The following is a 13,049-nucleotide window of genomic DNA, read 5'->3' on the forward strand; positions in this document are numbered from 1 at the left end:
TGAGGTGCCGGCACAGCAGGCAGTGGCTTTACCTGCTACTTTATACTTTAAGTATAAGTTGCTTTTGCTCCCATTTTACAGAATAAAATCAGAAAGGCTGATGAAGAACAAGCAAGCAGCTTGCCACTCTGAAATCACAGAAGACAGGAGATGTTGGTAATCAAGCAGAGTGAGAAAGGAGTCCCAGAGGCAGGCAGAAAGCAGCAGAGGATCCAACTTTTGAAATACAGGATCAAAATCAGAGCACTGCTAAATAATTTTATGTAACTACTATTGATGTAATTACAGGACATCATCTCTTTAAGGATTCAGGACACCATGAAACCTCCCATCAAGGTGGCATGTACCAATGCCATCTCACTAGTCAAAGTGATCAATTTCAGTTCACAATTGATCACAATGATAGGTCTAAGAGTCAAAGGGATCACATAAACAAGACTATTTTCTGCTAATACTAACTGATAGAATAAAAAAGGGAGAGAACAATCCAACATGGGAAGCAGGATACCAGCATACTCATAGAATGGCAGATGTCCTAAACAGCACTCTGGCCTCAGAATCAGCCCTTAAGGCATTCAGATCTGGCTGAAGAGCCCATGAGAGTATTTTAGGCATGGAAAGCCAAGACACCCTGGCAAAAAAAAAAAAAAAATGACCTAAATGAAAGATCTCTGTGAGTGAGATCCCAGTATAAAGAACGGGCCATCAAAGAAGGAGGTACCTTTCTCTGAAGGGAGGAGAGAACCTCCACTTTGACTATGACCTTGTCTAAATAAGATGGACGTCGGTGAACTCAAAAGGCTTCCATAGCCTTGGCACCTCATGACAAGAGCCTAGGGATATTACTGACGCCATAAACAAGAGTGTCAATTTGTTAAGTCAACAACAGGAGTCACCGTGCACTTGCTCCTTATGTAGGATCTCTGTCCTTAATGTGTTGTTCAATGTGAATTAATGCTATAACTAGTAATCAAACAGTATTTTACACTTTATGTTCTGTGTGGGTGCAAATTGTTGAAATCTTTACTTAATATATACTAAATTGATCTTCTGTAAATAAAGATAATTGAAAATGAATCTTGATGTGAATGGAATGGGAGAAGGAGAGGGAGTTGGGAGGGTTGCAGGCAGGAGGGAAGTTATGGGGGGGAAAGCCATTGTAATCCATAAGCTGTATTTTGGAAATCTATATTTGCTAAATAAAAGTTTAAAAAAAAGAAAAAAGAAAGAAACCATAACCTCATTTAATTTTAACTACATGTGCTTAAATCAACAGCTTTAGGAGTATTTCAATATAGTAAAAAGCCATTGCAAACACAGGGGATGTGTTACAGCACTGAGAGCCTGGTGGAAAGCAATAGATTCCTTAACAGCAGGTGTGAGTCCTAAAGATGTAATCCCTTTTTGGGGATGGGCTTGGGTGAGATTAAAATTTGTGTCTTTAGAGATGTTAATTACTGATTGCATTAGGAGAAGGCTAAAGAAAGAATGTTGTTCATATTTCAAGAAATGTGGATAAAAGATGGCAACAAGTTATATAAAATAATATTTTTAACTTGTGATTTTTGCAAAATTAGGCAAAAAAGGCAGTAGGCATTTTAGAAAATACTGTAAATATATTTAAAATATTGATGAAAGACATTCATGTAATTTAAAACTCACTAATAAGCTTTATGACCTTGCATTTTTTTTCCAGATTTATACAGTGGTCTTAATTATTCTCTTCTTACAGCATTCAAAACACTTTTGTAAAAGCTGTGGTCCCTTTTATCACTTGGGAGCAATACTTCCACTACAAGTAAACTTGAGAACTCTATTCAACAGGGTTCCTCATGGTTCTCAACTTCTCAAGAAAACCATAATTAATAAAATTAACATTGTCATCTATTTTTATAACAGTGAAAATCAGCTTCTAAATCTTCTGTTGCTTCAATAGCACGTGATCAAACAGCCTTCCCAAGCTGAGAGTGACACAGCCAGTGAAATCAGCATTACCAATATTTCTATCAAAAGCAAATTGTGTTGTGCATATTAATATTTTAATGATTAATGGCTATTAACTTTATAAGCATCTGTTTCCTGTTTCATATTAAATTATAAAAAATGAGACACCTTTATTTACTTACCAAATTGAGAGTAAAATGTTTAAATCCTGATTCTAATGTTATTAACATTTTGAAACTGACTCCATATGTACTGATGAAGTGCACATTGATACATTAATTCTTGGGAATACTCATATTTGTCACTTTAAATATGTTAAACTTGGACAATATGATACTAGTTTTTTTTTTAAGATCTATTTACTTATTTGAAAGTCAGAGTTACAAAGAGGGAGGAAGAGACAGAGAGAAATCTTCTATCTACTGGTTCACTCCCCAGATGGCTGTAGTGGCCAGGCCAGGACCAGGCCAAAGCCAATAGCAAGGAGCTTCTTCCCGGTCTCCCACATGAGTGCAGGGGCCCAAGCTCTTAGGCCATTATCTGCTGATTTCCCAGGCCATTTGCAGGAGACTGGATTGGAATTGGAGCAGCTGGGACTTGAACTGGTGCTCAAATGGGATGCTGGCAGTGCAGAGGGTGGCTTTACCTGCTATGGCACAACACTGGCCCCTAAATGATTCTACTTCTACAAATGGATGTGAAGTACAATGTGTGTGTGTGTGTGTGTGTGTATGTGTCAGTGAATATGAACATTTTAGTAGGATATTCATAGCAGTGTTATTAATAACAGTAAGATATTGTATAATATTGTGTTTCATAGAATCTAAAAGACTATGTATTATAAAACACACATCTGGGCTGGCACTGTGGCATAACAGATAAAGCCACTGTCTGTAGTGCTGGAATCCCAAAAGAGTGCCTGTTCAAGTCCTGGCTGCTCCTCTTCTGGTGCAGCTCTCTGCTCTGGCCTGGAAAAGCAGTAGAAGGAAGATGGCCCAAGTGCTTGGGCCCCTGCACCCATGTGGGAAACCCAGAAGAAACTCCTGGCTCCTGGCTTCAGATCGACCCAGTTCTGGCTGTTTCTGCCATTTGGGGAGTGAACCAGCAGATGGAGGACTTCTCTCTATCTCTGCCTCTGCTGTCTGTAATTCTGCCTTTCAAATAAATAAACAAATCTTAAAACACACACACACACATCACTTACCACCAAAAAAAATTTTAAATGTAGTAAATTTAACTATAGCTTAATTTAATTTTACATAGTGAAAAATATACATTTTAGGATTGATGTAGTATGACAGTGGTATTTCTGCTAACCTATTTTATATATCCCTAACTAGAGCTTGTTTCTATCTATTAAAACTGGTCATTTGGTTCAGCAATGACCATAGAAAAAAATGCTTTTCTGTTAGGGACACTTTTTTTTTTTTTTTTAAGCCAGAAGTATTTAGCTGTAGTTGAGGAAAAAATGGTAATTTTCAATACATGCAAACATTCTGTGTTGAGACTCTGGCTGTTTCTAGAGAGTGAATATATTTTGAAAGTGCTATTATATCTAACTGCTTTTACAAAATGTGATTTAGACAATTGATAGCCAAATTAAATAATCTCTACTCTGTTGGAAGTACTGGACAACAGACATTTAGACATGCTTCCATTTTTACATACAATTTGTTTTAATTGCTATATTTATTTGAAAATATGTAATGCATGCTGATCTTGCACATTTTCACAAACTCAATGTTCATATTCACAAAGAAGAAATTCTCCATATGGAAAATGAGTTATGGATCAGATGAAGAAAAAATTTTGTCTATTACTGTTATATAAATTTTATTTAATAAAATCTCATTTCTTTTTAGTTTTTTCTCTCTGGAAAGTGACAGAGAAGGACGACATTTCATGTTGACTCTACCAACCATAACAAAGGTGAGAAAAGGGAGCATCTGCTCCCATTTAAAGAAGACAAGGTAAAGGCTTCTTTCTAATTAAATGAAAAGTAAGAATTCAAATTTAACCCTGCACATTGAAAATACTCCTGATTCAAAGACACATACTTTGCCAAAATCTCTTACTACTTCTACTTTCTGTTTGGCAGGTAGATAGGGTGGTGGCTGACAAGGGAAAAATGTCTGAAAAGTCCAAAAAGTCTTAAGAGAAACTGTGCATTTTAAAGTACTGCAGTTTACAAAAAAATGTATGAAGCAGTAAATAAAAAGGGAAGCCAGGTTGAGCCTCTTCAACAACTTCAACCCCTAACTATATCATCACATAATAAAATAATACAATGTATGAATAGACTTTTAGTCACCATGTGTAGACATTTCACCTTGTTTTCTTTATTAAGGTGCCAATTAGCACTAGGCATAATTCCAAAATATTCTTTTTCTTCATTCAACACAAGTTTCAAAGAGAAAAAGCACAAGTTGTACTTGAAAACTAATAGTAGCCTTTCATTTTAGTGTGTAATGAGAGAGAGGGAGATTGGGTATGGGATTATGAGGTTGGAATCGAGGCTAGAGAAGGTACACATTTACTATATATTAGACACTGCTACTGGAAGGGTTAAATGTGAGCTTTACAGGGAAAATTCTGGATTAGTGGTAGCACAAATGAAAAGCCAATGTTTTCCCTTATGTTAATCATTAATCAAGTACCCATTTAAACGGCTAGCAACACCTGGCATTTTGCTCTTTTATGAGCAACAAAAGTCCTCATTTCATTTGAGGTTTAGTTTTTTATTTTATTTTCAAATCTGAATATATGTTCTAGAAGGGAAAACAAAAAAGATAAATGGAATCCCAAGTCTATTGATTTGAGGGCCCTCTAAATTCATTATTACTCTAAACTTAGTTAAGCTGGTTTGAGTCTTCTATAAAAGCGCCTTAATGAGAAAACAGAACAAAAGGATTGACATCTTAACAGCTTGCTAACTAACTGACATTTGTGATCAATAAGCACATTTTGAACTCTATTCTCCTTAAGAAATGTAGTCTCTGTAGGTACCAAATTGTGGGATTTACAGGTGTTTTCCTGAAATTTAGAAAACTGATCATTCTTTAAAACATTACTAGCATTTTGATGAAGTCATTCTTTCAATACTCCTGTTAATTAAATGAGTTAATTAGAATTGGATCTTTTTATGACAAGTAAAATAAATTCAACATTCAAATAGCCAAAGGAATTACACTAATTATGAATATATATATTGATGGGGGACCTATGTTTTATAGCGTGCCAAGTTTGATGCATATCCAGTTCATACAAAATTTAACTTTCTATCACACTTTGCAAGAATATTCTAATCCTGCATATGAAGATTCAAAATGTTATTTTCATTATTTCACAGCTTATTTAGAATCAATATAAATATAGCACTGACCTTAATTCCAGCCAGCAGTCACAAGACAGTTTGGGTTAGAACAATAAAATCTGGAAGAAAAAGAGGAAAACACCAGGATATTAAGTCAAGCAATCTAGCCCTTTATTATACTAAGAAGACAAGTAAATTCAGAAGTTAAGTGACTCATTTCTCACCCCATAAAATGTACTGGCTGAAACACAGCCATTGGTAACACAGGGTTTTTGCAAAACTTCAAACTTAAAATTTAATAGCATTTTAAATTTAAAATTATTTTCTAGATTTTTATCTTTTTTTCAACTTTTATTTAATAAATATAAATTTCAAAAGTACAACTTTTGGATTATAGCGGCTTTTCTCCCCAAAACCTCCCTCCCACCCCCAACCATCCCATCTCCCACTCCCTTTCCCATCCCATTCTTCATCATGATTCATTTTCAATTACCTTTATATAAGAAGATCAACTTAGTATATACTACATAAAAGTTTCAACAGACTGCACCCACAAAGACACACAAAGTATACTGTTTGAGTAGTAGTTTTACCATTAATTTACATAGTACAACACATTAAGGACAGAGGTCCTACATGGGGAGCAGGTGCACAGTGACTCCCATTGTTGATTTAACAACTGACACTCTTATTTATGACATCAGCAATCACCCGAGGCTCTTGTCATGAGCTGCCGAGACTATGGAAGCCTTTTGAGTTCACCAACTCCGATCTTATTTAGACAAGGCCATGTTCAAAGTAGAAGTTCTCTCCTCTCTTCAGAGAAAGGTACTGCCTTCTTTGATGGCCTGTTCTTTCCACTGGGATCTCACTCACAGAGATCTTTCATTTAGGTTTTTTTTTTTTTTTTGGCCACAGTGTCTTGGCTTTCCATGCCTGAAATACTCTCATGGGCTTTTTAGCCAGATCTGAAAGCCTTAAGGGCTGATTCTGAGGCCAGAGTGCTGTTTAGGGAATTTGCCATTCTATGAGTCTGCTGTATATCCTGCTTCCCATGTAGGATCATTCTCTCCTTTTTTAATTCTACTGTTTTTCATAATTTAATTATATTGTTATTCATAATTTAATTATATTATTCATAATTTAATATTATTATTCTATAATTTAATTCAATTACTATTTGCAGACATTGGTCTTATTTATGTAACCCCTTTGACACTTAGTCCTTTTTGATAAATATTAACTTAAACTGATCACTTTAACAAGCAAGATGGCATTGGTACATGCCACCATGATAGGATTGAATTGGAATCCCCTGGCACATTTCTAGCTCTACCATTAGGGATAAGCCTGATTGAGCATGTGCTGAACTGTACATCTCTTCCCTCTCTTATTCCCACTCTTATATTTAACAGCAGTCATTTTTCTGTTAAATTTAAATGACTAGAATAATTGTGTGTTAATTAAAGACTTCAACCAATGGTATTAAGTAGAACAAAAAAATACTAAAAGGAATAAAATAGTAAGTTGTTCCCCTACAGTCAGGACAAGGGCTGATCAAGACATTTTTCTCATAGTGTCCATTTCACTTCAACAGGTTTCCTTTTAGGTGCTCAGTTAGTTGTCACCGATCAGAGAGAACACATGATATTTGTCCCTTTGGAACTGGCTCATTTCACTCAGCATGGTGTTTTCCAGATTCCTCCATTTTGTTGCAAATGACTGAATCTTAAAACATATTTTAAATGCCAAAATTATATTCTCTTTCTCTTTTAATCAGTTTCTATCTACTAAAGATAGAATTCTCAAAATATTCAACCAAGAAGAATTATTAACACATTCTATTCCGGATGTTCTACCATCTCTCTTAAGAGATATTTAATTAAAAATAATAAAATCAATACATTTGGATCCCACCATGGATTCAAAGTGTCTCCACCACCCCAAATTCAAAGTGGAATCCTAACCTGCAATGAGATAGTATTTAGAAGTAGAGCCTGGGCCTGCACTGTGGCATAGCACATAAAGCCAGCTGCAGTGCTGGCTGCAGAGCCAGCTTCCCATATGGGTGCCAATTGGAGTCTTGGCTGCTCCACTTCGATACAACTCTCTGCTATGGCCTGGGAAAGCAGTAGAAAGTTAGCGCCCTACACCTGTGTGGGAGACCCAGGGGAAGCTCCTGGCTCCTGCCTTCTGCCTAGTCCAGCCCTGGCCATTGTGGTCATCTGGAGAGTGAAGCAGCACATGGAAAATTCTTTCTCTCTCCCTAACCCCTACCTGCCATGTCTGTGTGTGTGTCTGTGTCTTTCCCTCCTTCTCTGTAATTCTTTCAAATAAATACATCTTAAAAAAAAAAAAAAAAAAAAAAAAAAAAGCTCTGTTGGCACTTTCACCATGGAGGGTGTGGAAAAAAAATAGCCATCTGTAAGGAAGTAAGCCTTCACCAGACTTCAGATCTCACACCATGGCCCTGTTATTCCCAGCCTCCAGAACTGTGAGCATTAAATTTCTCTTGTTTAACAGCCACACTATATACGATATATTGGTCTGAACAGGGTACACCAAATGTTTAACCTGACAGTATTAACAGGGAGTCTAGATTTTTAGTCCAGGGTCAAAAATCTGTCTGAAGATAGCAAATATTTTCATTGCCTTTTTTAAAAAGACAGTTCCAATGGCAACCTGTCAATTTTCCAATTATTCTTTTAGACTTAAGCCTTGCCATTAAAATATGCTAGGGAAGCAAATCTGTGGCATAGAATTTATTTCAAATGAAAACAAACAGAAGATAAACCAAGGACAAAGCAAATGAAAAACTGCCAAAGGTCTCCTGTCTTTTGGACAGATAACAAATGGTAAAGAGTCAGATTCATATATATATATATATATATACACACACACACACATGCAAACACACAATAATTATACACACTTATGGCCGACAGTGTGATATTTTAATATGTGTATACAATGTACACTGATCAAAACTGGGTAATCAACATTCCCCTTCTTTGACATCACATTTGTGATTGGAAGCTTAGAGCTTCTTTTCCTTATTTGTTCATACAACATACACTAGATTGTTATGAACTCCCACTTGGCTGTGGGAACATCTATGACAAAGTCTCCAGCTGTAAAACAAAGTAAGCTCTAAAATATATTTGTGAGCTAATTGACTGAAAGTTTGTATATTTCTTCTTAATGATAGAAATATTTCATTACTAAAGTCAGTGCTAAGTCCAAAACTACATGAACCTAAATCAGTAATTGTTTAATGAAAAGAATAGTAGAAAGTAATATACAGAAAATCTTTAGCAAACACGCATACACAAACACAAAATAGGTAAGAAATTGTTGATTTCTTATTCCTAATGGCAGATGTTTGTGAACTCTGTCATAGAAGAATGAAATGATATGCTGATATATCTGTGGTAAATTAAAAAAAAGATCTGAGGTATTAATGAGAATTCTGCAGATGAACATGCTTAGTACGTCTGCCTCTGCTTCAAACACCTGATATTATTTTACCTTGATACAAATATTATGTTTTGGTATAAATACAACAGTTCACAACCTCTGCCACATTGCCCTAGTTGTATCAAGTAAATTCACATGGGAATGTTGAAATATGTTCAACACATGAAAACACAACATCCACTAGGCACAATACAACTACTGACTTAGTGTAGTTTGAAGTTTCCATATTAGATTATGTTAAATTCCTTTCAATGATGACATGGTTTTGCAAATTTTAGGTTGTTTTTTAATGTTTACTTATTTAGTTCCATTTACATGAATGAGAGACAGAAAGAGGGTGAGAAAGGTATCCTCAACCTGTTGGTTTACTCCCCAAATGCCCACAACAGCCAGAACTGGGCCAGACCAAAGCCAGGAGCCCAGAACTCCATCCATTGGCCCATGCATTTAAACCATTATCTGCTGCCTCCCATGATGCATTATCAGGAAGATGGATTGGAAGCAGAGTAGCCGGGACTTGAGATAGCACTCCAGTAGGGGATGCGGTCATCCCAAACAGCAGGCCAACCCTCAAAGTTGAGTTCTAGATGATGTTTGTGATACAAAATCAAAATCTGCTTCTGCAGAGCATTATGCTTAGTGAAATAAGTCAACCCAAAAAGACAAATATCATATTTTTTCTCTGACGTATGGTAGCTAATACATGGAGTACAAAAAATGCAATGCATGAGTGAAATTGACATTGTCAGATTTGATTATTGTTTATAGACTTTGTCTATACCTCTGTGGAACAGTGGTCTACTTTCTACTTGTTGAATTCTTTATTTAGTGTAAGATTAAGCCTCTATAAAGTAAATTGAAAGTATGTTATAAAAATTAAAAGGAAACAAGAAGAGGGATGGAATGAGTGTGAAGTATCATTATGTGCTTAAAATTGCATATATGAAATACTTGAAATCTCTTCCTCTTTATATAAATGAAAATCCAAAGAGGTAACAGAAATAAGGATGACAATACCCACTGTGTCTCCAACAGCAGCATCTAGCAGCCACACATACCAGTAGTAAGCAACCAGGGGTTCCAAAGTATAAAATAAAAATGGCTTTTCTTTTAACTTATGTGAATTAATTTTTTCAAAAGGTCACTAAAAATATGAGGGTATAAATACCCTTTACAATAATAAGTGGAAAAGTGAAGTACCTTTTTACTTAGAGCTGCCATGAAACAAAATTACTGAGGGTAAAATGAACCAAGAAGGTCTAGAGAATTTGCTATTAGAGAATAGTTTTTGCTTTCATTTTTGCTCCATAAATTGAAAGAAGAGAGAAGCAGGAGAAATTTAGAATAATTTATATTTATTAAATAAAAGTTAAAAAAAAGAAATTTAGAATAAGAAGAGTTATGATGCAGAGAAAAAGAAAACAAAGAGAAAAACATTTTTAAAGTAAGACAAAAAATACTAGAAGAGTAGGAAGGTCAGTAGTTCAACGCATTGAGTTATTTTGTAAGTTTGGCATATGAGTGTCTGGGTATGTGTGTGCCGGGAATCTGGGCATATGTGTGGATGGGTGTGTATAGGGGTGGATGTATATGCTGGACATATGTGTGACTGGGTGTATATATATATATATATATATATGGCTGTATGTATATGTAGTTGAACATATGTGTGGCTGGGCAAATGCATGGCTGTGTGTATGCATGGGTGGATGTATGTGTAGCTGGGCATATGTGTAGTTGGGTGTATGTGTTGCTAGGTATATTTGTGGCTGAAAATATGTGTATTGGGGTTTGTATGCTATGTATCTGTGAGGTTGAGTTGATATGTGGCTCTGTGGATATGTGGTGGTATATGTATATTTGGGCATATATGTGGTTTGGTGTATGGATGCTAAAGGTGTTTGGGGCTGGGTACAAGAGTTACTGCATGTATGTAGCTGGGCATGTAAGTGGCTGATCATATGAGTGGCTGGGTGTATGTGTGCTGTGCTTATGTGGCTGGATGTGCATTGCATAATTGTGTATCTAAGAGGCAGTTGAAACAGTACACACTAATATTGGATGATAAAAGACAAAGAATGTGTGCACTTTGATGATGTGGATAATCAAGATCACTCCTAGGAAAAGAGAGGACATTGGAAAAGAGGTTTTTGTCCAGATCCAAATATTCACTAGGAAAAAAGGTGATGGTTTACACAACAATGTGAATGCACAGCAAGGTGAATACAATCTATGCCACAGAACTATATGTTTAAAGATGGTTAAAATAGTAAACTTTGTTATATATATTTTACCACAGTTGTAAAAGGCAATATTGTTATTCTCAGAACTTGCATGACATCTAGCATAGAAACTTGCTGACAGTTGCTAAATATATAATGAAAGATGAATATTAGAATGATAATGACATGTAACAACCAAAATGGTTTAAGGGAAAAGTTGTTCCTAGTCTTCCTGGAGCCACAGAAAGTCCACATGGAACTGTTCATCTATCTGTGTGCAAACTTTTAAGCATTTATTTCGCATTTGACCATAGCCACTTCTTACTAACAGCTCTTAAACATAATAGATTAACATCCTAATATCTTTAGTACTCTTACATAGATTAGATTTTGTCTCCTCCCAGTTAAAACAAAATGATACCTGGGAGTTTTTCAAAAGTTGAGTCTTATAACACACAAAACTGACTTCTTTTCATGTTCCCTAAGTGACTGGAAAGACATTTCAATTTGCCCCACACCATTGTAACTCCCACACATTACCATCATACTATCTCCAAAATTAGCTTGCTTATTTTCTTTTCAATACAGCATGAGTCAAAATAAACTACATTCAAAATGCTTATGCTATCTTAGTTATGTGAAGCTAGTATTTGAGCCTACAGGCTTAGCAATGTTTTACACAGAGAAGAATATCAATAGTATTGAATGAATGATGGACTCTTATCTTACATGATGCATAAAATGGATTAAAGACTCACACACATGTCAGACCAGAAAATTCTTAGGGAAAAGGGGGGAGGGGATAAGCACCTTGACAATGACCATTGACCTCGGCAATCATTTTCTTAAAAATTATTTATTTGAAAATCAGAATTACAGAGAGAGAGAGAGAGAGAGAGAGAGAGAGAGAGAGAGAGGTATCTTCCATCTGCTGGTTCACTCCCCAAATGGCTCCAATGTGCAGCTCTGAGTCAGGACAAAACTAGCAGTCAAGGCCTTAATCTGGGTCTCCAATGTGGTCGCAGGGGCCCACACACTTGGGCCATCTTCTGCTGCTTTCCTAAGCCATTAGCAATGAGCTGTGTTGGAAATGGAGCAGCCAGGACTCAAATCCATGTCCATATAGGAGGCTGGCATTGCAGGTAATAGATTTACCTGCTGTGCCACAACACTGGCCCTGGCAGTGAATTTTTGGACCTGATACAGAAAGCTCAAAGAACAAAAGCAAAAAATGGGCACGCATTGTGGCACAAAGGTGTTAAGCAGCTGCCTGTCATGTCCACATCCCATTTTGGAGTGCTTTTTATCCTGGCTCCTTTCCTTGAGATCCAGTTTCCTGTACTTGGGCTCCTGTCATCCATGTGAATGATCCACGTGGAGTTTAGAATCCTGGCTTCAGCTTAGTCCACTCCTGGATGTTCCAGGCATTTTGGGACAGGAAACCAGAGGATGGAAGACCTCACTACCTCTCACTTACCCTCTCTTTATCACTCTGCCTTTCAAATAAATAAATTGATAAATATTTTCTGTCCAAAAAAAGTAAATAAACACGAGAAAGACTACAGCAAACTGTCCAGCAACAACACAATGAAAAGGCAACATATAGACTGGGAAAAAAACATTTGCAAAGCATATATATAAAACATTGAATTAGTATCCAAAATACGTAAGGAATTCATGCAACTTAATAGCAACAAATACATAATAACAAACTGATAAAAGATAATCAAAGGATGAGAATTACCATTTTTTCAAAGAAGACATAAAAATGGCCAACAAGTATCAAAAGGTGCTCAATGTTAACCTTATAACAGAAGCTAAAACCACAATGAAATATTAACCTTACACTTAACAGGATAGCGATCATTACAATGGTAAAAGGTGAAAGCACTGGGAAAAATGTAAAAAAAGACACTGTTGTGCAGTGCTATTGGAAGGTGAATTGATGAAGTCAGTGTGGAGAATAGTATGGAGCTACCTCAAAAAAAAAAAAAAAAATAGAACTACCATATGACCCAGCAATCATTCTTCTAGGTATACCCAAAGGAAATGAACTCAGTACATCAAAAGAAATACATGTGTTCCCATGTTAA

At 36.0% G+C, this 13,049-nt stretch overlaps 1 protein-coding gene and 1 long non-coding RNA gene across 12 annotated transcripts in view; one reads left to right on the plus strand and one right to left on the minus strand.

Moving 5' to 3' along the window:
• The window catches only part of MAP2 (microtubule associated protein 2), a 313,061-nt gene that overhangs the window by 221,287 nt on the left and 78,725 nt on the right, over window positions 1–13,049 (minus strand). For all 11 annotated transcript variants that reach the window (XM_089329961.1, XM_051849208.3, XM_008259081.5 and 8 more), the window contains exon 2: window positions 5,327–5,376. The gene's annotated coding sequence lies outside the window, so the exon portion shown is untranslated. The remainder of the gene's footprint in view (window positions 1–5,326; window positions 5,377–13,049) is intronic.
• LOC108176883 (uncharacterized) overlaps window positions 1–13,049 on the plus strand; it is a 168,762-nt gene that overhangs the window by 136,826 nt on the left and 18,887 nt on the right. The window lies entirely within an intron of this gene.

This window comes from Oryctolagus cuniculus, chromosome 3 (genome assembly GCF_051225735.1).
Source record: "Oryctolagus cuniculus isolate XC-2025 breed Fujian yellow rabbit chromosome 3, ASM5122573v1, whole genome shotgun sequence".
NCBI lineage: Eukaryota > Metazoa > Chordata > Mammalia > Lagomorpha > Leporidae > Oryctolagus > Oryctolagus cuniculus.